A 24344-nucleotide genomic window follows, 5' to 3' on the forward strand; every position below is an offset into this window, starting at 1 on the left:
AGTGGATTTTATCTAATTGATAATGCCGCAACCCCTAGGTCTAGCCTGAAGTAATGTGAAAAACAATCCCAGGCTCGTGCCTAGCGTCCTTAGGACAAAAAAAAACAAAAAAAAAAAAACGATCCGGGTGACATTTAATTGCGAAGCATTTGTTTTAGCTTGAACTGTCAGATACTGTATTTGCGAAGGTTTATATAATAGTTTTGCCAGCATATCTGAAAATATGCAAACCAACTGCTGTTCTTAATATAAGGAGGTTTCAACTGGCTACGATAAGATCCCCGTGCGTTGAACGGGCACACAGCTAGTTTAAGTATATTTTTGATTTGATTGCTATTGTTTTTATAATTTTTCTAAATGGTAAAATAATGGTGTTGGGGAGCGAGCTGGCGTAGTGGCTAGAGCGCGGGACTCCGGTCTGTGAGGTCCCGGATTCGATCCCCGCCAAGTCACCAATGGATTTTATCTAAGTGATAATGCCGCAACCCCTAGGTCTAGCCTGAAGTAATGTGAAAAACAATCCCAGACTCGTGCCTAGTATCCTAGGACAAAAAAAATAAATAAAAATAATGGTGTTTGCAATCTGAGTGACGTCAGCATATGACGTGAAATTTGGATAATCAAGAGTTCTACTGTAGTTCATATTAGGGTAGTTTTGTAGGAAATCTTATTTATAAAATAGTAGCGAAGGCGTAAATGTATTTAAGATCCATACCAAGGGAAATATTTTAATATTTTAAAATTTGATCTGACAAGATCGATCCAGACATCTGGTCAATGATTGGTAATGGTAATGGTAATGGTAAAATAGCACTTCATTAATAAGTGTTATTTTTTTAATAACAAAATGTTTAGTTACCAATTTGTGTTTTATCTTAGTATTTATTTTGATCTGTACTAAAATTAATAATATTGTGATTTTATTTTTTTTTATAATGTAGCCTATATCTATAATAAACACTTTTAAATGGTACTTTTTATCGGTTTTTAAAAATATCGTGCTATAAATCTTATACTTAATAGCCTGTATGCATAAGATAATCTTTTTAGAACTATTATTATGTAAATACTGTAAATATAGTGTAAATAAAACTATATTTTGTTAACTATTGTTTATTTTCAACCTGAAAATTTTGAACATAAAATATTTAACTAATATTTTAAAACCAACCCTGAGTTTAAGATGATTCTTGATAAAAATTGGCCCTTGATAACAAGTGTAATTTCAAATTATTTTCATACCTAAATGATTCCTTATATTATATAGGATGTCTGATTTGAGATGAAACTTAACAATGAATTGTTTTCAACTGTAAGCGAAAAAAGGTTGATGGCCTCTCTTAAACTTGCATTTGCTCGTGCACAAGGATCTGTGTGTAGCATCTAGAAGTGAGACTATATGAAGTGTATGCCTGCTCTAATACTCTAAAATAATGTATAATCTAATGATACTATTGCCATCTTATAATAATATTCTCTATGAATTAACTGGTAAATATTATTGGGGAGATAGTATTCACAACATTGCTGTTATGAATTTGTCATCTGTGCTACGAAATGAGCTACCAACTTTTTATGTTACCGGTTATATTTAGTGTCATTCGTAATGTAACCTAATATCCTAGTAACCTTTGGTTTATAGGAGAAATTTCCCTCCAATACCTCTAAAGTCTGAAATAGTAATGTTTGAAAATGTTGACTTGTGTTGTATTGACCAATGACAGGCGAGAGTGTTCGTCCTTTCGTCTGTCGCTGCGGAAAGAGATACAAACAGAGCAGGTCTCTTTGGAGACATGAGAAGTTTGAATGTGAAAATCCTCGGAAGTTCCAGTGTCTCAATTGTAATCGCCTGTTCAAGCGGAAAGAACATTTAGTGAGTCATCACACTATGTGTCTCAATAAGCCTTCCATCTTGGCTGTGAAATTCTTTGAGTAGGTTTTCAATGATGGGTGTCTACAGAATAACCCATATTTCCTAGAAAAAGTCTGGGAAATGTAATTGGGTGTTGGGTGTTGAGAAAATTAACAAAATCTTTTAATGTACTCCTGATGTTCACAAATGTATTTATCTTATTATCGTTATTTTTTTTTTTAATAAATAGTTGTCTATTTGTACAATTTAAATAGACCGCCTTTTTTAATGGTCTTGAATTATTTTGTTATGTAAAAAATGTTTTGTTGATTTTCTATGAATATAGGTACTTTTAGGGCTGTGTTAAATATTTAATATGGCTAAGCTATGTTTTGAAATATGTTAATTTTTATCTCTGTAATGTTTTATTTCGAAATAAAATTATTTATTTTACTTTCAAGCAGATAGTATACATGTATTTATAGAACTGTTACCGTACCATAGTTATATATTTTTAATAAAATAGTTTTTGAAATTTGTCTCTATATTCTTGTGTCGAAGTAAAAATATAAGAACCAGACCTAATGATATTAATACTACTCAGATAAACTAAAACAGAATATTTTTGATGAATTCAAAACAAGGAATAGTATGTAAAGTGGTTAAAAAGAGATTAGATTTACTTCCAAAGAGGTTAAATCTGTTACAGTACTCATAACCACCTAGTATCAGTTCCAGTTGTGATACATTTTTTTGTCATAAAATCTGATTGTTTTATCATGAGTATTTCATTTATTGCAATTAGTTTTGAAATCATTTTTTTTGTACAAAATTATCCATCCCCATTTAGTGTGAAAATCATAAGGCTTAATTATATTAATAACATGCTTTCAAAAAGAGTCATTCAACTTTTTAAAACACTTTGTCTGAAATACTGACAAGTGGTCCATATAAATGGGATTTCTACTTCCGTATTCAGTAGGTGGTAGGCCTATATAGTCAGACAGGCCTAAGGTATTTGTGCTCCGTAGGAACAGTTGGATTTTGGCAGCAAGGATTGAAAATTCCTTGGAATCGCCAACTACCTCTGCTGATTAGTGTCATTTGAGCCTATGTAAGACCCGTAATTTTCTTTTGGAACAGTATAGCATTCTCACCCAAGCTGTGAAGTGCCTTCTTATGGTTGTCAGACTATATCTTTGACTTAGCATTGAGAAATGATTATTTCATATTAATATCAGTTGTGTTATGCTGTCTTCTCACAGTTTGTTCAACTTGTGGCAAGAGTTATGCACATTCGAGTTCTCTGTGGCGTCACAAGAAGTATGAATGCAATCGAGTTCCACAATTCGAGTGTGAGGTTTGTCACATGAAGTTTACTAGGAAAGAAACGATGAAGCTACATCTGAAGCACATTCATGGACTTGCGGATGTTGTTAGGTCTTCCATTTAGTTTAAAATGGGTTTTATAATTTTGTTTGTTTGATATTGTGAAAAATAGACGTTTTCTGATATTATTTTTCCTCTTTTGGAACTTTTACATCTGTAATCTTACTGATGTTTTCTATCTGTATATACTTATTTTTTATAAATAAAGTATATGCTGTGATACTGTTTTGTTTAATCTTAAACTCGTGGTGACCTAATTATGACTTTAAAAAAATCACTAGATTAAAATTTTAACGTTTTAATTGGTAGTTCAGGGTTGTCAATACAAATTACAAAATAAACATCATGTATTTGTTTTTGAATTAGTTTGAATTCAAATCTGTTAACATTGTTTTAAAATAACGTGTTTGCTGAACAAAAATTAAAGGTGTGCTTAAAGCTATTTTCTGAAGCAGCTGTAATATCTGTATTGTGAAGCTATGGCTCACCCTTCTTTAAATTATTTCTGCTTGTAAAATTTTAGGCTATGTAAATTTCATTTCAAAATTGTTGTTAGAAATTTGATTAAGAAATCTGTGAAAATTCTTAAATAACTTATTTTTAAACCATATTCTCCTGACTCAGATCTTAGTCTTCTTCAGCAGGGATAAAAAAAATTGTGGTGCAGATTTTGCTAAAAAGATAAAGTGTACTTAGATCTGGACTAGAATAGAAATTTAACTCTCCAAATACATATAGAAAAAGTGTGAATCCAATTAACATCATTTTTTACAAATTTGTTTGAAATAAAGGGAAAAATTGAAAAATCTGATTCTTGTGGTACAAAACACCCAACATCCCCATAATATGGTTGAATTGAGCTGGTTCACTAACTCATTCAAAAATACATCAGGTTTCTCATTTGACCTAAATTTTATGAAAATCAGAGAGTTTTTACAAGATTAATTTACATACAGACATAGACACACATAAATAACAATCAAACACTAAGATAAATTAATTAAATATCTCTTTCTAACCTGTTTAAACTTAAAAATGTATGATGATATTTATTCATTTAACAAGTATGTTGGTTGCAGGCATGTTGCCTAGAGGTAATTTCTTCTGCAGTGGCTGCGGAAAGGGATATACTCACGCTCGGACACTCAAAAGGCACACACAACTCGAGTGCAACAAAAACCCTCAGTTTTCCTGCAATATCTGTACACTTAAGTTCACTCGGAAAGATTCACTCCGTTGTCATGTTATCAACATACACAAAATCTTGTAGCCCATGTTTTGATCATAAATCCTATCCAAAAGTGTATATAATATGTCTTGTAACAATTGTAATTATAATTGTAAGCTGTATTCTGAAAATTACATTCTTTACCACTGATATTTTTAGCTTACGGTTACAATTTTTGTATACATTTACTTAGGTCTTTTGTAGATAGTTTTATAATAATTTATCAAGCTGTTGTCATATACAACATATTTAAATGTTTATAATATGTTCCTGTACAAAAAAAGTACATTACAACTGGTATAAAAACGCATGATAGGTCAATGAAAAATTAATTTTTGTACTTCTTGCTATATAAAGTGAATTCATTTTGTTTGTTATTCCACAAATTTTTTATTATCTGACTAGCTAGTGAACCAAATGCTCGCCGAGTAATTAGAGACCCGCTGGTACATCCTGAAAAAAGTCAGTAGGTCTTTGATAGCTCAAAACGGGACCCATTTGTCCTTCATCAGCTTAAATGACAACAGCAACAGCTGCAAGTCAGTAACAACTCAAGACACCCCATTCCATTCTAAACTCATCCTTCACTCATATTCAGTAATGGCGAGTGTGTAGGACCATGTAATTGCGTATGTTTGCAGATTACGAAGAAAAGTTCCCATGCAACTTGTGTGGTAAGATGTACGCTCACCAGCGCTCACTCCAGAGGCACTACAGGTTCGAGTGCTCTGGCGAGCGCAACTTCACCTGTACAGTTTGTGAGAAATGCTATAAGAGAAAGGACCACTTGAAGACCCACATGATTCTGATTCATGGTGATCTCGATCCCTTTTTACATTCTGGCCAAATTGAAAAATAAAACAGAATGTTTTTTAAATGTGTGGTTTATTTCCTTAGATTTGAGCACTTCAAATCTTGACTTTTTAAGCCACACAAAGATTGGGAGTTAAGTAATAATCCAGTAGTAACGTTAAAATAGTTTTTCAAAAAAGTAAACAAAATACACGCAACTAATCTTGCACTAAATAAAAATGTATGGTAATAAAGATTGGAATGGTACATACATTACATTAGATATATTTACAAGGTTTTAACTTGCATTTTGTAACGGAAGTGAAATCACAGATAATATCGGCTTCTTTCTCTTATAATACAAACATAAAGGAAATATCATCTCTAAATATATATTAATGTACAGACATCTCGAAGTATACATCCTAAAAAACCAATTAAATAACTACACCTTAAAATATTTGTTTCTAATCACCACATTTTGTTCATTTATATAATTTATTCTTCCGTTTATTCAATTTATAATCTAACAAATTTAAGACAAGTCTCATCGCTCTCCATGCTTTATTTTAGACGGAAACTCTCAAGAAGCCAGGAGAGAAGTGACCAATGGGAACATTCATGTTTGTAGCTGCGGTAAAAGTTATGCTCGCTCTTTCACACTCACAAGACATCAACGGTACGAGTGTGGCAAACAAGAACCAAACTTCATCTGTGATATGTGTGGTGCTAGATTCAAACGGAACGACAAACTAACAACACACTACCAACTGAAGCACAGGGTTAAAACAGTCAATTAATCAAGAAAATCTTCCAGTATTTTTGCCTTAAAATTACCTTTTTGTAAAATACAATTTTACAATTTGTATTACATTTTTGAAATTTGTATACCATTGTGTTATTTTGTTTTAGTTTTAGTACCTTTTAGTTTTAAGCGTCTGTGTGTAAGCTGAAATTAGTGAAAGCGAACATTTTGTTGACTTTAAAGGCCGGCCGCACACCTGATACAGCACGGCACGGCAAGGCGAGGCGAGACGTCTTTGCCTCGCCTTGCCGTGCCCGATGGAGATTTGAGATGCATACGGCACGGCACGGCAAGGCGACTTGAGCACCCACATGTCGATCCCATGGTTTCAGTAAAGTGAGATACTGTGTGTTATGAGGTTGTTTGTACATTTTGTGACACTTTGTACTACACATTTTGTGAGAATGGATGCAGAAGTCGAAGAAGAGGCTGCTGCCATCGCTGTTACTGTATATGGTACCATTGACTGTTGTGTTTATATAGTCAATGATGGTACCTAATGAATGTAATGGATGATCTCCCTAACAGAGAATCGTGGGTGCATCCCATCAACCAAAAAAGGAACTTGAAACCATTCATTGCAGAACTAAGAGCAGATCCGGAAAAAATCATAATTACTAATCGTTGAATGTGCACACTGATTTTGACAGGGGCTGTCACTGCGCTGAACGTGGTGTCGATCCTCGCGCATGCGTTGATCACATCGTTTTGCCTCAAGCCTTTTGTCCGAAAGACGAAAATTGAAAAGGCAGAACAAAGCGCCGTACGGCGCTGTTTTGCCTTGCCTTGCCGTGCCCGATGATGTGTGCGGCACCCCCATTTGAAATAATAGAAATCTAGTCGCATAAGGCGCCTTAAGGCAAAACGTCGAGCCGTGCCGTGCCGTGCCGCATCAGGTGTGCGCCCGGCCTAAGGCGTTCCTAGAGAAAAGTTGTTTTGTAAAATATATTATGTTGGGAAATATTTTTATAAAAAAATACTAGCCTAGTAAAAAAAAACATTATTTAGTTCAATGGTACTATGGTTAGTTAATGGTCTTATTACTAAATGTTGCTGGTTCGATCTCAAACAAAGTTGATTACTTGTATATGCAAATAATACCATTGTCATTGGACTGTGAGTTTATGATGCTGAATAGGAAAAGATAAAATTTAGTACATGTCCAGGGTTTCGACTACTCCATTACACAAAATAAAACCCTCAACCAAACTAAAACCAAGGTACTATTGAAGGCCAACTTCACTTATTCTATGGGTAATCTACTAGGAAACTCCCCAAAAACCAATTGGTCAGAAACTTTGTGCCATGGAAATATCAGATCGTTGGTAATTTCCCCCATTCAACTTCCAATTATTACAAGTACGGTACTCACACCTTACTACAGTGGAACCTCGATAACAAAACACCCTTGATAACAAGTATCATTTTCAAATCCTCTAGAATTTATTTTCCCCCTTTATCACAAGTTATTGCAAACTTCAAAAAGAAGTCCACCTTGATAACAAGTCTTATTTAAATAATCCCCATGAGTGTTGTTATCGAAGTTCCATTGAAACTATTTTTTTCATTATTTATATTGATGAAATCATTGGGCTCTGTAAGAGTTGTACATTCAGCCAAAGATATCATATTATGATAATGATATCATATTACTTATACAAAGCTAATGTGTCTGTTTAGTTTACAGGGTCAAAGCTTTCACGTGTAGTTGTGGTCGTTCGTACGCTCAAAACGCATCATTGTGGCGCCACCGGAAATTTGAGTGCAACAAAGATAGGCAGTTTCAGTGTGAAATTTGTGGAATAAGATTTACGCAGAAAGGCAGTCGTAAAGCCCATTTGGCTCAAAAACATGGAATAATGGAGTTTAGATAAAGATTTTAAAGAAACTTGTCTGCAGTTATTCGTTTCTAACCCCTTACCTTAAGCTAAGCTTTGGAAATAACTTGTAAAAGTGTAAAATAACATTCTATTTTTAATATTATTAAAAGCAAAACGTATTGTTTTTAAAGACTGGATTAACTTCTATTTGTGCATATCTTATCAGTTAACAGGTTCAAAATTAAGTTTTGTGATGATAAAATGAACTTCCAAAGCACTTACCTTACTGATACTTTCTGATGGTAAAGTAAATTATATCTGGATGTCTTTTGTACTCAAACAAATTTTTGTTCTGAGAGAATCCGCCAGAGAGTATTTAAATTTAAAATTATTATTAAGCTTAGAAAAAAAATATATAAAAAACCTATATTAAGAAGAATATTAATGTTTGAAATAAAGATTGATAAATCATAATATTGTTATTTTATAATTTTTGACATACAAAACCAACTTAAGCTATTCAATCACAATTATTTCAAAAAAAATAAAATAAATAAATAAAACATTGAACTAACTAAACAATATATTACTATTATTTGTATTCTAATTTAAAAAATTCAATTGCAACTAATCTAATGTCATTATAATGATGTATACAATTGTGTAGCATGAATAAATATACTATCCACATAAAAAAACTCTGACTCTCCTTCATGAAAATGTTTATTCTCAATGTCCCAAAGAATAGAAGCCAGCCAACAGATCCAGCTCTAACAGCTCACCTGTCAGGTTTTTTGACGGATCCAGCTAAAAAATTGTATTGTAGTGTCGGTTTGTAAATATTAAGCTTCATTATTATTGCTAAATAATCGTTGTCTATGATTTAATGGTTGAAGTGTTAATGTCCAGAGGGCCCGTTTGCTTGCGGAATCTGCGGAAAGGCCTACAACCTCAAACGCTCGCTTTGGAGGCATCATAAGTTCGAGTGCACTCAAGAGAGCAAGTTCAAGTGCCAAGTCTGCGGAAAGAAGTTTCGTCAAAACAGTAGTCGTAAATTACACCTGACTTTTGTCCATCAAATAATAGAATAAAGGGTTTAAAGAAATAGGCCTAGCAATTATTGAGCTAAACACAATACTTGTGGTTAAGATGTATATTTTGAAAGATATGATTTATTTTGGTAAATTGAAGCAACTTAACTAAAATTTGTTCAAGTTTTTATTTTAAATTAAAAGTTGTTCATAGAAAACACGGCTTTAATTTTTAGTTTTTTACACTTTTTTAAGGTAATAAATATTTGACTAATGAGTCTAAAGCTTTGCGCTTGGTTGGTACTAGCCACATTGTTGATGTAAACAACACAGGTTTTATTCTACACCAGCTGATTTTGCCCAAACCGCAAGTACCACATGCCACAATTACTTTGGTATGAGCTCAGCAAACCATTATGATTAGTTTTTCCCCAGCTCAAATTATTTTAGATTCAAACTAACAACAAACAGTGAACAAAATTTAAAAATAACTTTTAATCTTAATGAAACTAAATATTTTTGGTGAGTTTGCTGGAATTCCTAGTGTTCAAGTTTTTTTGTATTGTACAGAAGCACTTGCCATCCGAGCAATGTCAACCAATTATAATGTAGCAATGACAAAAAAATTGTATAGGGATGGAAATATTTATATACACTGAATCGTAAGAGTCCTGGGTTAAAATATTCCCAATATAAAGTCACAAAATTTGTTAACAATGATATTTTGTCCAAATATAGGAATTCTTAAGGGATTAAAGGGAAATATCACACATGTTTCTCACTCATTACTTCATTTCTCTTCAATATATTCCATGCATAAGTCCTATATTTGGATGAAATATCAGTGTTTTGTGACCTTTTATTTTGTCTGTTAGTCCCTGAACTCCAATTTTATCATCAAATCTAACTTAGCTCCATTCCTTAAAGAATATTAACTAACTGTCCTTTTGACTATTTTTAGGACATAGCCGTTAAAATATATTAATTTTTTTGTATCCCTAAATTGTTAAACAACCTTTTTTAATTCACAATTGTTGTTTAATTCGCAGTTTTCCAATTTTGCCCAGCAAATACAAACAGGATTTTCGATCCGCTCATTTACACCATTTATAATCCTCACTGATACACAGGTAGGAAGATGGTGAGTCCGCAGTTCACGTGTCCCCGTTGCGCCAGAAGTTACACTTGGCGCCAGACGCTCACGCGCCACATGGCGTACGAGTGTCTCGGAGAACCGAGGTTTCCTTGCGCCATCTGTCCCACAAGGTTCAAGCAGCGAGGTCATTTGTTGCGCCACATGAAGAAACTACATCCCTTCCAGCTGGATCTTTACTACCAGTCGAAGACGGAGGGGACGTTACAGCCTGTGTGAATTGTTTGGACGTAGATTGTTTTAAACGGATGGATAAATTGCTGTTGAGCTAGTGTTTTCAATTAAATTCAATTTACTTACCACAGATTCATAATGCAATGGCTGAAGTTCAGAAATTAATATATGACATGCTAATACAGTTTAATTTGTGTAATACAAATAATGTTTATACAGAATAAATTTACGATAATACTAAACTAGATTAATCATACTAGCTGATACAACAGTCAGTACTTTTGCTAGTTAAATAATGTTGTCCACTACCAAATTTGACTATAATTTATATGTTACTGTTCAGAAAATACATTAAACATCAAGCTAAAAAAAGTTTATACAATTTATGTGTGGTAATTCAAGTTTATTATGTAAATCTTATCAATGAAGCGTTTTGACAGTTAAATTTTCAGTTATACTGTATTCAATAATTTTGTGTTCGGAAATAGAAGGTAAGCTTCCATGGTCAAAGTAGATCTTCGGGTGATGACTGCGACATTGCACCAACAAAAAAAGGTTTTTTTTAGATGGGTTGCAGTAATCGACCTTCAATGGTGAGTCGGTAGCGTCACACACTTCGGGCCCAAGGCAGCGATTTCGTGGGTTTGGATCCTGGTCATTGATACAAACATTTTATCAGTACAGTTCACCCTTTGCTTTGCTGGATACGATCTTCGAATGGGCAGTTAGTCTATGTGGACGGGCAATTGCAAGGTTAAAAGAGGCCGCATGTTGAAAATTTTGTGTTTGAAAATTTTGTAGCTTGAGCTTGAATTGTATTTTAGTTTTCCATTAAGATGGATTGCTGCAAGGAATCTGAAACATCAGCCAGAATTTATGCAGGGCCGGATTTAGCATTTTGGCGCCCCTAGGCCCAAATAATTTTTCCGCCCCCTAGTCTGGTCACAGTTTCTTTCCTACAAACCTTTATTAAAAACTATATCATGCCTATAGGCCTATGTTAATTGCTCAAACACCACTCCTCGTCGGAATTTTATCATGTTTTTTAAGAATTGTCTTGGTTAGCCTTAAAAAAAATGCCGTCTTAAACACTTTTGTCATTTTTATGCTTTTGGCAAATGCTCACGCTTGTGGGACTGCAACAAAACAATCCAACCCACAGAGCATTCCTGCAAAAAAGCATATCCATTGATTCCGATTTCAGGCCCCAAAACATGAACGCCATAACAGTACGTGATACATGGATTAAACATACTCCTTTAGTAGATTTGTCATCCTTAGGGATTACCGTAGCTGAAAACAATTCATTTTATTTAAGTTATTTAAACCTAGTTTGTCCAAAATAAAACGATGTAATCATAAACAATAGGTCGTCGCCTGGTTATATTACAAGAAATTAAAACACACAACACAGAACTATCCCAAAAATAATACCTAGAAACAAAATTACGTCAAAAGTAACTTCCAGTGTCACCAACATATATGAACTAGACATGAAAAACAATATTTATAATTAACAATGTATGCTTGAGTTTTTGGTTAATCTATGGTAGTACTGCATCCGGATTATATTTGCAAAGCAAAACAAAGCAATAGTCCCGCCGACCATAATTATCCTGAGGTCTGAGCTGAGGAGAAAATGACCCCATTAATGGTGCTTTGGAGGGGATTTAATTTTTCTAAAACATGTTAGTTGCAAACTCAGAAAAATATTTTCGTCAAGATAATCTTGTCGTATTTTTAATATTCAACAAAACGTACATAGGTTTTTTAACTTGACCCTGCAGGTAAACTGATCAAAAGATTAGTTAATGAATTATCTTTTTGTGAGGTAAGGGTGGTAATGGTGTCTAACACGCATGCGCCCCTAATCACTCCGATCAGTAGCGCCGAGCCAGCATAGTGGCAGTGCAAAGATTAGTGGCAATACGATGCGTACCGCTCGGGCGCTCGACAACATCCCTACAGCCTACTCCTGTATAACAACCAACGTTCGTTACCAATGTTGTAACGAAATTGATGCGTAATGTTGAAAAATAGTTTAAATTTTATAACAGTTATTTCTTCCAATGAATTTCAAAATTATAATGCTTTATTGGCAAGAGTTATTTTTTATCAACTCGCAAAATATGTTCAGCTATGGCTATTTATTTTATTTTAAGATATAAAAAAATATTTTTCCTCTCGGCCGTGCGCCCTCTGGGAGCTTGCGCCCATAGGCCCGGGCCTATTGGGAAATCCGGCCCTGAATTTATGCTGGTATAACAAGGTGATCATCTCATGAAAACCAAGATTTCAAAATATATCTCAGGGTTCAGAAAAAAATCATGACAAAGATTTAAATAAACTCAGTTAACTTATTAGAGTCCAGGTACTTATAAAACTATGAAAAAAGGCGACATGACATACCATTGTTAGTTTGTCCATTTCTAGCATATTTTTAGAAAGTAGATTGATATGATAGTAGACATTCTGTTGAACAACAATAATTCTCTGAGATAGTTTGTCATTTAATTTGTCATATTGTGTTATAAACCGATACCTCTGTTATGTTTGTAGTTACAGTTTTAATGTTTGTTGTTTAGTAAAGTGCTAAATTATATCGAGGATTGTTTTTGAGAACCTCTGCGACCCTAGCCAACTACAATTTTAGCGAATTTCCCATATAGGGAATAAGCTATTACCGTAGGTCTCATGGTAAGACCTAGACCCGGGACCGATTTACTTTTTCATTTTGAGGTCCCCAGAGGCCAAAAACACCATCCGTTCAAATTCATATATATATATATATATATATATATATATTTATTATTATTTTCTTGCATTTTTAGGGCTACTAATATAATAAAATTAAAACATATATAACAAAGTACCCTTTTAGTAATTATTTTATTTTTCATGACGACATGACGAGTTTAAAGAATGAGGTTATGGTAAAAATGACTTGACAATGGACTTAGTTCCGAAACATGTCGTCATGAAAAATAAAATAATTACTAAAAGGGTACTTTGTTATATATGTTTTAATTTTAATATATATTTATATATATATATATTTATATATGTGTCCGTTAGCGTGATAACTTGAGCAAATATGATCCGATTTTGATGAAATTTGGTACAAACGTGTAAACTTACGTTTATTCGAACGAGTTCGCGAACCAGCATAATCGGACGATGGGAACAGGGGTTTATGGGGGGTTTTATGGGGTAAAAATGGGTTTTTCCCATTTTTAACCCTAAAAATAAAATTTTTTGCAATTTCTTTCTCAACCATTTTGTAGAGCTTAAAAAAAGAAATAATTTAGTATATTGAAGCGCTGTTTTATGCCTAACGGTCACGGAGAAAATTTTAAAAAAGTGTAATTTAAAATTCCCATGTTATTCTTATGGAGAAAATGAAAACTGTTGTAGTTTACTTGTTTATGGATGTATGTTGATAAAATTTGGCAAATTTATTTATTTTATTCTATAGTATTGACATATGGTCAAAAAACACTTTTTACCTTCCCCGTAGCAGCAAACCTAAGCACTGGTAAAATCTAATGTTATTTAAATTGGGAATAAATATGTCTTATTTATGGAAATATTTTAGTAAAAATGAAATCAGACAAGTTGAAATTCGCTTAGTCTGCAGGTTTGCTGCGGCGGGGGTATTTATTGTTTCTTAGGAGAGATTTTAAAATATATTACAAGTTAAATTTTTAGAGCAAACTTTTTATATCAAGAAAGTGACCTTCAAATAATTTACAAAATAAACAATCAGAATTTGAGTGTTTAATAGTAATTGCGTACACTACTTTCCCTACGACAGTGTTTTAATTACTAAAAAATCACTACTCATAACTTCTAAGAGAGTTTGAATCATTACAATTTTACTTCTTCTTTCTCAATCCTTGGCTCATTGGCCTGTTACCCATGTTTTTATGTGTAAAACCATGCTGTTATGAAAGTAAACAGTGCTGTTATGAGAAACTTTTCAATTCTAAAAACTGAACTGAAACGGCTACTTTAAAAAACCCGTCGTAGGTATTATAAATTTCAAACTACTAAAGTGTAATTTACTAGAAAAAGCTTAAACTAAAATCTATGTATCAGTACAACTGGAGTACTTGACTCTTGTTCCAATGAAGTGCTCTAAAGATGAAATTTCTCCTTCTGAAATTTCAGCGCATCTTAATAAGTTTTTAAATGTGACAAGGTTGTACGTAGAAGACCTATTTAGTATTTGTATTGTTATTCTAGATTTTACTTATAAAAAAGTTGGACCAAGTTTGAATAGCCAAAGATATTTTTAACAATTTAGTAAATATAAGATTTTAACTTGATCAGTGCTTGTGGTATGTAGTGTAAATTTATTGTCTCTTAAGTATAAATTTACCTAAAATAATTTTATCATTGACTTATGAATAATGAAAGTAAACACTTCAAATATATTGATCAGCAACAGCAATTTTTTATAAAAAAAGAACAATGGCTTTTATAATGGCCATTGTTGAATGAGCCACCTACAAATCTAGTTACATCAGCACAATCTGTTGGTGGCTCACATCAACTACGACGGTCTTAATAAACGAACTGCCGACAACTATAACATTGAGATGGAATACCTATCTAGTTATATGAATAGTCAAAGATTTTAGGTTTTGTATTGACAAAACTCTATTTTCATTACATATGTATTTCCAATAGTTTAACAAAGTAAACTCATTTAGAACTTGGTCAGCTTATGTTTTAGTGGGCAAGACAGCGTTCATCTGCGACTGTGGCAAGCGATACCAACACAGCGGCTCACTGTGGAGACACCGCAAATACGAGTGTGGGAAGATGGCTCAATTACAGTGTCCGCACTGCGCTGCAAGATTCAAACAAAAGGCAAACTTCAAGACACATTGCACTGTGATGCATCAAATGACTGTAGACGCTGTGACAGACCTTATCACATCCCTGTTGTCTTGAATAAATGTACTCATAAAAATATTTTACAAACCGTTGAATCTATTAGTTTCTAATTAATTGACCTTTGGATTGTAGGAATTGATAGAAGGTGTTGCTGCACAGAGAAGTAAGAAGAGGAGGGAATTTAATGGTATACTTAAGTGGTGTCTAGCACCAGTTGCTGGTGTCTAGAGTAAATTCTATTGGTCGTCTCCTTTTGCCCTCCATTTCCCCATCGCCATCTGGTACTAAAAAGCTCACGCGGTAGGAAGACTCTCTGCGCTAGAACTGCCATACAAATATGCAATGTGGCCATTGCCATTCAGGCTCTTCCTTGCTCGATACTTGTACATTTACGCTCCAACATACCAGAGATAGGCACTCGGTTATTCCATTTGCTTGTATCCTCTGTATCTTACTTCTCTGTGGTTGGTGTCAGAACCATCGGAGTATTGTGATTCAACTACAGTTTTTTTGCTTGTAAATGCACATTTTCAGGTTAGAATTTCTAATAAAGAATTACTTGTGGTGGAGTCCGTCAGAATTCTTAAGTTATATTAGTATACCAAACACAAGATTTTGTACTAAGAATGATTGTCACATGCTAATAAAAGTTTAAACACAAGGCGGTGGAGAGTAAATCAGAAATGTCTAATTAGTTTGATCTAAACACTTGTCAAAACTAGTGTGGTTAGTTGAATCAGGTAATTTAAACCTATATTGTTTACCTGTTATTGTGGTTATCGTTCTTTTACTTTTAAAATCCTATGAAATATTTACTCTTATGTAGCATTCCCTTTTTTGTTTTTGAATACAGTAGACTCCATCTTATCCGGACTCCTCAGGACCGAGGCCAGTCCAGATAACAATTTTTCTGGTTAAACCGACGTCCCCAAATACTCGTTAAAACGGACCGTTTACTGTAGTATGCGACTTAAACTTAGGAGAGCATTGCATTTAGACACGTGATCACTGGTCTCAAATCTTTCCCTCGAGAACAGTTGTTTCAGTACCGCCCACTTCCTGCCGATCTAGTCCAGTTAAACCAATGTGCTGATACAAATTGTCCGGTTAAAGAGATGTCATTTCCGCCGAGTGTAGTCCGGTTAAATCGATGTCCGGTTAAAAGGTGTCCGGATAAGAGGGAGTCTACTGTAGCAATACAAGTTCTACATGTTACTTTATTTGGTCTAGAAGATTCAAAGCTGGATTTATATACTGGGTTCAAATCCAGTCAATAGCCCCAAATAAGAATCAATTGAAGAAATGCATTTTATTTAGTTGTATTTCATGTTTTGCCACACGATAGAAAAGTTGTGTAAATATTTTACACCTAATTTAAGAGAAATAAAACCCTTTGAACTCTCACACATTTCCATTATCCTCTATTTCTAGGCAGCATATTCTTGGAAGAGATGAAGATTTTTGCGTGTTCGTGTGGGAAGAGCTACCGTCAAAAGCGGTCTCTATGGCGACACCACAAATTTGAATGCAACAAGGAACCTATCTACTCTTGTCCCTTGTGCAACAAAAAGTGTAAACACAAGTCTAATCTCAAGAAACACTACTTCTTGAAACACAAGATGTACGGAACTGGAACAGCCTTAAATGAAACAAATGTATCTTTTTAAATATAATAGTCAATTTGACTGATTTCAAAATAAAACTGTTTACAATTTGATGTTTTTATTATGTTCATCTCTATCATTTAAAGACAGATATTACACTAAATAACTTAGTGCTGAAAAATACAGAATACATAATATCGTGAAATGAAAAAATACCTGTGTTCTCAGGGCTAGAAAGAAGCAGCTTTTATCAAAATCAATAAAGATCCAATCAGTCAAAGCTACATAGAGTTGGCCCCTATTTGCTTCCTTTTCCAAACAAACATTAAAAAAATAAAATCCCGCGTTAACAAATACAATTTTAGATATGCCTGCAAATGGAAGTTAATAGGCCTATGACGTTCCTAGATATATGAACCATCTTTGTGGTCAATTTTGGCTATTTTGGTTCAGTATTTTAGTCGTCACAGCCGCCCAGACAGACATTCAGACACCACCTTAATTTTTTAATAGTACAGATAATACGCTTGAATCGGTCTTATCTGTCTTAAGCTAATCCATTATACGAGAGTATGCTTATTTATTCAAGAGGTTAAATACCTTATTGTTGCCACTGTAATCCACTGTCGTCTGGATGGCGACCGGTTTCGACACTCATGGTGTCATTGTCAAGCCTTAAAGACGTGTTGTCACTCCTAGGAGGTCGTCATAAAGTCTTGAAAATAAATACACGAGACACGTACAAACGTATTTACAAATAAATAAAACAGTATGGCCATACAAGAACACTAATTCTCACGGCGCGGCTGCGGGTTCAGGGTGTAGGTCTAGACTGACCGTCGCCGTGTCTTTTCCCTCCCCCCTACCCCTCACATTGTTATCAGCGTCTTTGTCTTCTGATAATCCTTCTATCATTGCGGCTGCTTCATAAATTATGTCAGATTCAAACGACGTTTTTTCGTTAAGAATGTGTTGGGGGAAAAAACGTCGTTTGAATCTGACATAATTTATGAAGCAGCCGCAATGATAGAAGGATTATCAGAAGACAAAGACGCTGATAACAATGTGAGGGGTAGGGGGGAGGGAAAAGACACGGCGACGGTCAGTCTAGACCTACACCCTGAACCCGCAGCCGCGCCGTGAGAATTAGTGTTCTTGTATGGCCATACTGTTTTATTTATTTGTAAATACGTTTGTACGTGTCTCGTGTATTTATTTTCAAGACTTTATGACGACCTCCTAGGAGTGACAACACGTCTTTAAGGCTTGACAATGACACCATGAGTGTCGAAACCGGTCGCCATCCAGACGACAGTGGATTACAGTGGCAACAATAAGGTATTTAACCTCTTGAATAATATTGTTAAGTAATCCGGAAGGCAACACCTCAAACATGAAGTATGCTTATGCTGAAGTTTTCCCTTTATATTGCTTTTACAATCAAAATAAACTATGCAGAGCCATGGCTCGCTCCCCCGTAACTTTTCAATTAAGAAGGGGATCCAATTGGGCGTGAAATTTTCAGGATAAATATTTCCAGTACACTATCAGTATTTTAGTCATTATTTTCTGACTCTGTCTGTTTGAACCCTTCCCGGGCGGGTGACGGATATATCCGCCTAAGTCTTTGGCGATAAAGGACAGGTGGCAGATATATCCGCTTATGGTTTTTGATGTTCCGGACGGGAAGCGGATATATATGCCTTCTCTTCAGACAGACTGGCAGGTGCTTGAGCAGTAACCAGATGTTTTGCGGTACCAAGGCGCCACTTTCCCGCTCTCTCCCGCCTACCCCTCTCCCACGCCTCCCATTCTCCCGCGCACCTCCCACCACTCCTACGCTCCCCCCTCGACGCCAGCAGGAGAAAAATTAATAATTAGTTGTATAATAATTAGTGTGTTTATGGTAGCGGATATATCCGCATAGTTAAAAAGGAGTAAAAAATTATTTTGACAGTATGAAGTGTTCCATTGTGTTTATTTTATATATACTTGTATAACAAAACACAAATAAAGAAAATTAATTTTGATTTTTTCCTGTAATTTTTTTTTGTTCTATGTCACGATTTCCCCCGTCCTGGAAGGGCTAAGATTTTAATCTAAATATAGCATGATAAAATTATGTTCCAGCTCATGTAGATATAATTTTAAAACTTCACAAATCTTGTTACATTGTTAAATGTATCTGGATTAAGTTTTAGTGAAGTAGGATTAAAATTTGACTTGAACTAATTTAAGTTTACTTAACAAACTCACACTTTTTCATTTTATATACACAAATATTGTTTTTCAATACTGCATAATTGAATCTCATAGACCTATACGTCCTACAATTAAGATTGTTTGCACCTACTTTAGACCTCATGATAAACACTGTCATGTACACACACAACCATGTAGATACTAAGGAAGAAGTTATATTTTACTAAAAGTTATTTATTTTTCAGAAGTAACAACATCAAGTTTTGAAGGGAAGTTCAACGTTAGCAGCTTAGAAGTTGTACTGAAGGAAAGTTCAAGCCACCCACCTCCGTGGATGATGGAGAAATTTTGGAATAGTAAAAACAAAACAAAAATAAAAAATGTTGGAAACAGGTTTACATGCCCAGACTGTGGTAACTTTTACCATCATTTCTCCTCGTTGAAACGTCATCTTGATTTTGAGTGTAATAAAGAACCTCAATTTGTGTGTCCTCATTGTCCCCAAAAGATCAAACAAAAGTCATATTTACTCAAACATATACGGAAATTCCATGGAGATCAAGTTGACAAGAGTGAACCGGGAAGTATTACAAAATAGTCGTTTTAGTTCTATTCTATTAAATGTGTTCTAGTCATTTAGTTTGTAAAAAACCTTATACCCTGATTCTTTTGTCATAATCTAACTGCAACGCCTGTTTTTTTTTTTTAGTTTACATATAGACTTGAAATTGTGATATATTTTTTACTTGATTTATCTCAACATACTTTATATGAGGTTTATCAGTATTTTGATAGGGAAATCAAAGGTAAACTAATTACTAACAAGCAAATACTTTATTTTATTTTTTTATTGCAGAGACTAATTTAATTTGCTTCTAATGTATATACTGATACTAGTTTAAATTAAATTAATGTAAATTTATTTTGTAATACTCAACTATTACAATAGGGTTTTGAAAGGTAAAGAAAATTTTAGTTAATAAAATTTAAATTTGATAAAAAAATGTAAGTGATGTTGAGCATGTTGGTATTGGAATGGACTGTGAATGTAATGCAGTGATGTGGGTTCTTGTTTGTTTTGACTACTAAAAATTGTCCCTACAGTTCATTCTTGTACTATACCAGCTCACTCCTTGCCTTGATCGGTAAATTCTATGCACAGGACTAAGGTCTATGGAAACGAGCAAATCCAAGACTAAAAGACACTGCCAATCTGTTAAAACCTATTATTCTTACTAGTTTTTCTGTTTCCTATTTAGTTTGACAGAAAATATTGTGGTAAGGTTTGACTACTAGATAGCATTCTTGAGAATGCTAAATGGATAATTAAGTTGTGAATTTTAGTGTGAGTTTGTGGATGGTGACTAAACTTAGATACTATAAATTAAACTTGAAAACCAGCTAGATATTTGGCTGAAATACCTGTCTTTAGTTAATAGTCCATCATGTCTTTCCAAAACTTGCCAAAAGAGAAGCTTTATCTTATAATTTTTAGTATATTATGTGCCAAATATTGTTCCTATTGTATACCTAACTAGTTCTATATGAATTAACTCCTATGTTGTGGTTATAAACGCTATTGGTTGTGTTAAATGTGATATGTGTAATATTTAGTCATCAAATAAACTATAAAGTATTTCTGTATGCTTGTTAATAATCCCTGGTTACTAACTTACTTTAACTTTACTTATTCTCTGCAAAAATCTTCACATTGGTATTTTTTAAAGCAGTTGATACTTTATTATTTTGGCTAAATGATTTCTCATTAACTTTTAAAAACATAAAGAAACAATACTTTACAATCGGAATTTCTGACCTCTTATAAGGTCAAACACGTTTTATTTTTTAATATTGTGTGTATTTACGCCAGTGGCATTTTTACGTTTGGAAAGGGAACAGTCCAAACCGTGGTCTTGTTACTATCTAACGTCGACCTTTTTGTTAGATAGCATTATTAATTCATAGCCCAATGACAAATGTCATCTGGGTCTGGAAACAATCGTACTTGGATTCAAACCAGCAACCTTCAGATTTGAAGGCGAGCACTATAACCACTCGGCTACGTTTTAGAATCACTAAATTTTAAGCCGACTTAACAGTAATGTACAGTGGCGTACCGACGGGGGGGCGGCGGGGGCGGTCCGCCCCAGGCCCCGCACCAACATAGGCCCCCAAATCAGGGTCGTATTCCCCTAACTTCGAACACGGCCATTGCCGATAGCCTCTTGGCCTAGGAAGGGGCCTTACTTGGGCCTCAAATATTGGAAAAAAAATTTTGCTGTTGAATATAATCATCTGTTCTTACAATCACCGGAAGCGTCTGCAATGATTGTGCGATCGAAAATCACGACTCCCAGCGATCACGAGGGACGATAATAAGGTCTCGCAACCGCAAAAGATGTTCCGTGTTCACGATTTCGCCGCGATTGTGGGGACGATAATGTTGTCCACGCGTTTGCCAGATGTTAACGATTTCGGCATGTAGAATATATCCATGCGTCCGCGAAAGATGTTCACTACTCAACCGTAAACCGTGTAAACATAGGACATGTTTACGATTGCTCCGCGGTCTCAGTGATAACACGCGCGACCGCGGGAGACGGAGATTACGACCCCACAAACACGGACGCTCACGATTTCGTCTGCACCGAGGTCAATATAGTTTTTTTTGCCCCGATTACAGAAGTCGTTTGGACCAATCATAGTAAAATATAATGTATAATATAAAGATAGGCTTAAGGCTAATATAATTATATTATGTATTTTATACAAAAATAGTAGGCATATCTCCTAAATAAAAAAAAAATTAAAGAAGTGGCAGAAAAAAAACTGATTTGTGTTACTTCTTGGATTGCTCGTGCTTATTTCGAATCTCAAACTCATAAAAACTTAAAATGTTTAAAACTTAAGGGGAAATTTAATTTAGCATCATTCAATTTTTCTCAAATACAAAAATAAATTACATTTAAAATAGTTGAAGTAGTAAGCTAATTTAATCAGTGATACAAAATGCATTAAAAGCGTATATTTCTTTTTAGTTCTAATCGCTGTTTAGGGTTACTTTTTTAATAAATACCATGGTACCCTGTTTAAAATAATTTTAAACATAAAATGATTTTAAACAGGTTTGGCCTACTATGGTATTTAAAATTTCACTTGTATATATGTATGTAAAAAGGCCCTCTCATCTAAGCGGCCCCAGGCCCCCAACTATGACAGTACGCCACTGGTAATGTAAGCTATGTCTTTTAACTTTATTTCACCATTTTTGTTTATACTGTAGATACTCTACATTCACTGTTATTTTAACAGTGCCACTGATTCAATAGCTGTGCTATATTTATAAACACTTACGGAACAATAAAGATTTAAGCTTATAATTTATTTGTTTTCATTTATGATTTTTTTTTCTAAACACACATTTTATCTTTACAGATCCCCAGGAGTGTGGACCTCAGTTACTTTCCACAGAATCTCTTGAAGGAGACAACATCGTAGTGTATTTTCAATGTTCTAACTGCACTTTACTTTTTACCGATGAAGAATCTCATGCTAATCATTTGTGTCCAAAACATGAACTTACAGGGATCAATCCTCAAGCACTAGATCACATGAAGGTTGAATCTTCTGCATGTGACTTAACAGATAGAAAAGAAAATCTGATACTGTTAACAAATGTTGAGAGTTTAAGAAATAAGAAAGATAGATCTGTTCCTCAAGAAAATGTTCTTGAACCATTTTCATCCATGGACGTTAGGCCTAATTCAACAGTTTTTAAGAAGGAACTTGTTGTACCTTCTAGTAAAACTCCTTTACCTGAGTCAGATTGTGAAAAAACACAAACTCCATGGATATGCTCGATGTGTTCCAAAAGCTTCAAATTTAGATATGACTTAGTCCACCATTTGTGTGAACCTCCTTCATTAAACTCTCCTCCGCGCGGAACATTGGGCAAACCAACGTACACCTGCCCAACATGCGAGAACACATACACCCACAAACAGACCTTCCTTCGCCATATAAGTCGCAAATGCAACGCCATCAAAAGATCTGAAAAAACGGCCCCTCCTTTTTGGACAAGACCATTGCCAAGTAGTGTCAATGTTAAAGAATTCCAGTGCGAGAAGTGTAAAAGATACTTTGGTAGGAAGTATGATTTAGTTCATCACGCGTGCATTCCGCCATCTTTCAATCCCCTACCTCGAGACAGTCTTGGAAAACCCCCGTTTTTATGTCCGTCCTGTGGAGTCCTCTACCAACATAAAACGTCTTACTGTAGACACATTCACCACCAATGTGGGCAGGGAAGGAAGTATTACAAAAAGAGTCAAACTAGAAGGAAGAAAATTACAAATGATAACAGTACAAACGAGAAAGATGATGAAAGGAAAACTAATGCAAGTAAAGAGACCCCTCCTCCTTCAAGTCAGAACTGTATGCTGTGTAATACTGAGTTTCTTGATAAGAATTCTCTAGAAGTTCACATTCAAGAGGATCATTTGACTATGTGAATTATCTTTTAGGTTAAGGACAACTACAACATAGTTTTTGGCTTTTGGTGATAGTTTTACTACTTCGTTTCAGGACATGATTGATTTGGATTGAAATTATTGTTTTACTTAGCGATAGTAGTAGAAATGAGGTTATTTTTGGTAACTCTCAGCCATTGACTATTGGATACTCATTGAAGTAGACATCCCATCTATAAGAACCAGCTGTCACCAAATTTGTACTATACAGAATGCGTTAGTGTCTAAAATTCTATTTTCTACCTAATTTTTCGTAGCTGGCATAGTTGGTGGTTCACAGCAGTTGCTATAGCTCACAATAGTTTTTTCCATCCGTTTGACTTTGTAAAAAAAATTGTGTAATCAACAGAAATCAGTTATAATTTACATCAGTATATTCTGTCAGTGGCTTACATAAACTACAACGACCTTGATTAAAAAACTGGAGACAACTTTAACATGGGGATGGAATGTCTAAAAGTATTCTTCAATCAAATTAAATTTTGTTCTTAAAAATTACATTTTAGTGCTTCTTGATTCCATTTATACCCTCAAAATAAGTGTGCATTGCTGTCTCAAAGTATTACAAATCTACATAATTACGTGAGATAATTAAATTTTTTATGTGTTAAATTAAACAAAATATCTTGTTCAAAATGAAAAAAATATATATATGCACTTAATTATTAACTATACCATTCAATACCAATGGCTTGCCTTCATAAGTATGTTAGGTTTTGATTTTGTTGTATATTTTTTTTATTTCTATATTGTAAAGCTGCTACTGTATCACTATTGTATATTAAAGATTGATTTTTATGTTCTGATGTAGCACGTCATTAAAATTAAAAATTCATTATGTCAACTGTTATTATTTGTGTAAC

The 24344-nt window shown here is 34.2% G+C and overlaps 1 protein-coding gene across 9 annotated transcripts in view; it reads left to right on the forward strand.

The window, feature by feature from the left end:
• The window catches only part of LOC129002335 (longitudinals lacking protein, isoforms F/I/K/T-like), a 205422-nt gene that overhangs the window by 57502 nt on the left and 123576 nt on the right, over positions 1 to 24344 (forward strand). The window lies entirely within an intron of this gene.

The sequence above is a fragment of the Macrosteles quadrilineatus genome, unplaced genomic scaffold (genome assembly GCF_028750875.1).
Source record: "Macrosteles quadrilineatus isolate MER2022 unplaced genomic scaffold, UCM_ALF_1.0 Scaffold_9__3_contigs__length_116548681, whole genome shotgun sequence".
Taxonomy (NCBI): Eukaryota; Metazoa; Arthropoda; class Insecta; order Hemiptera; family Cicadellidae; genus Macrosteles; species Macrosteles quadrilineatus.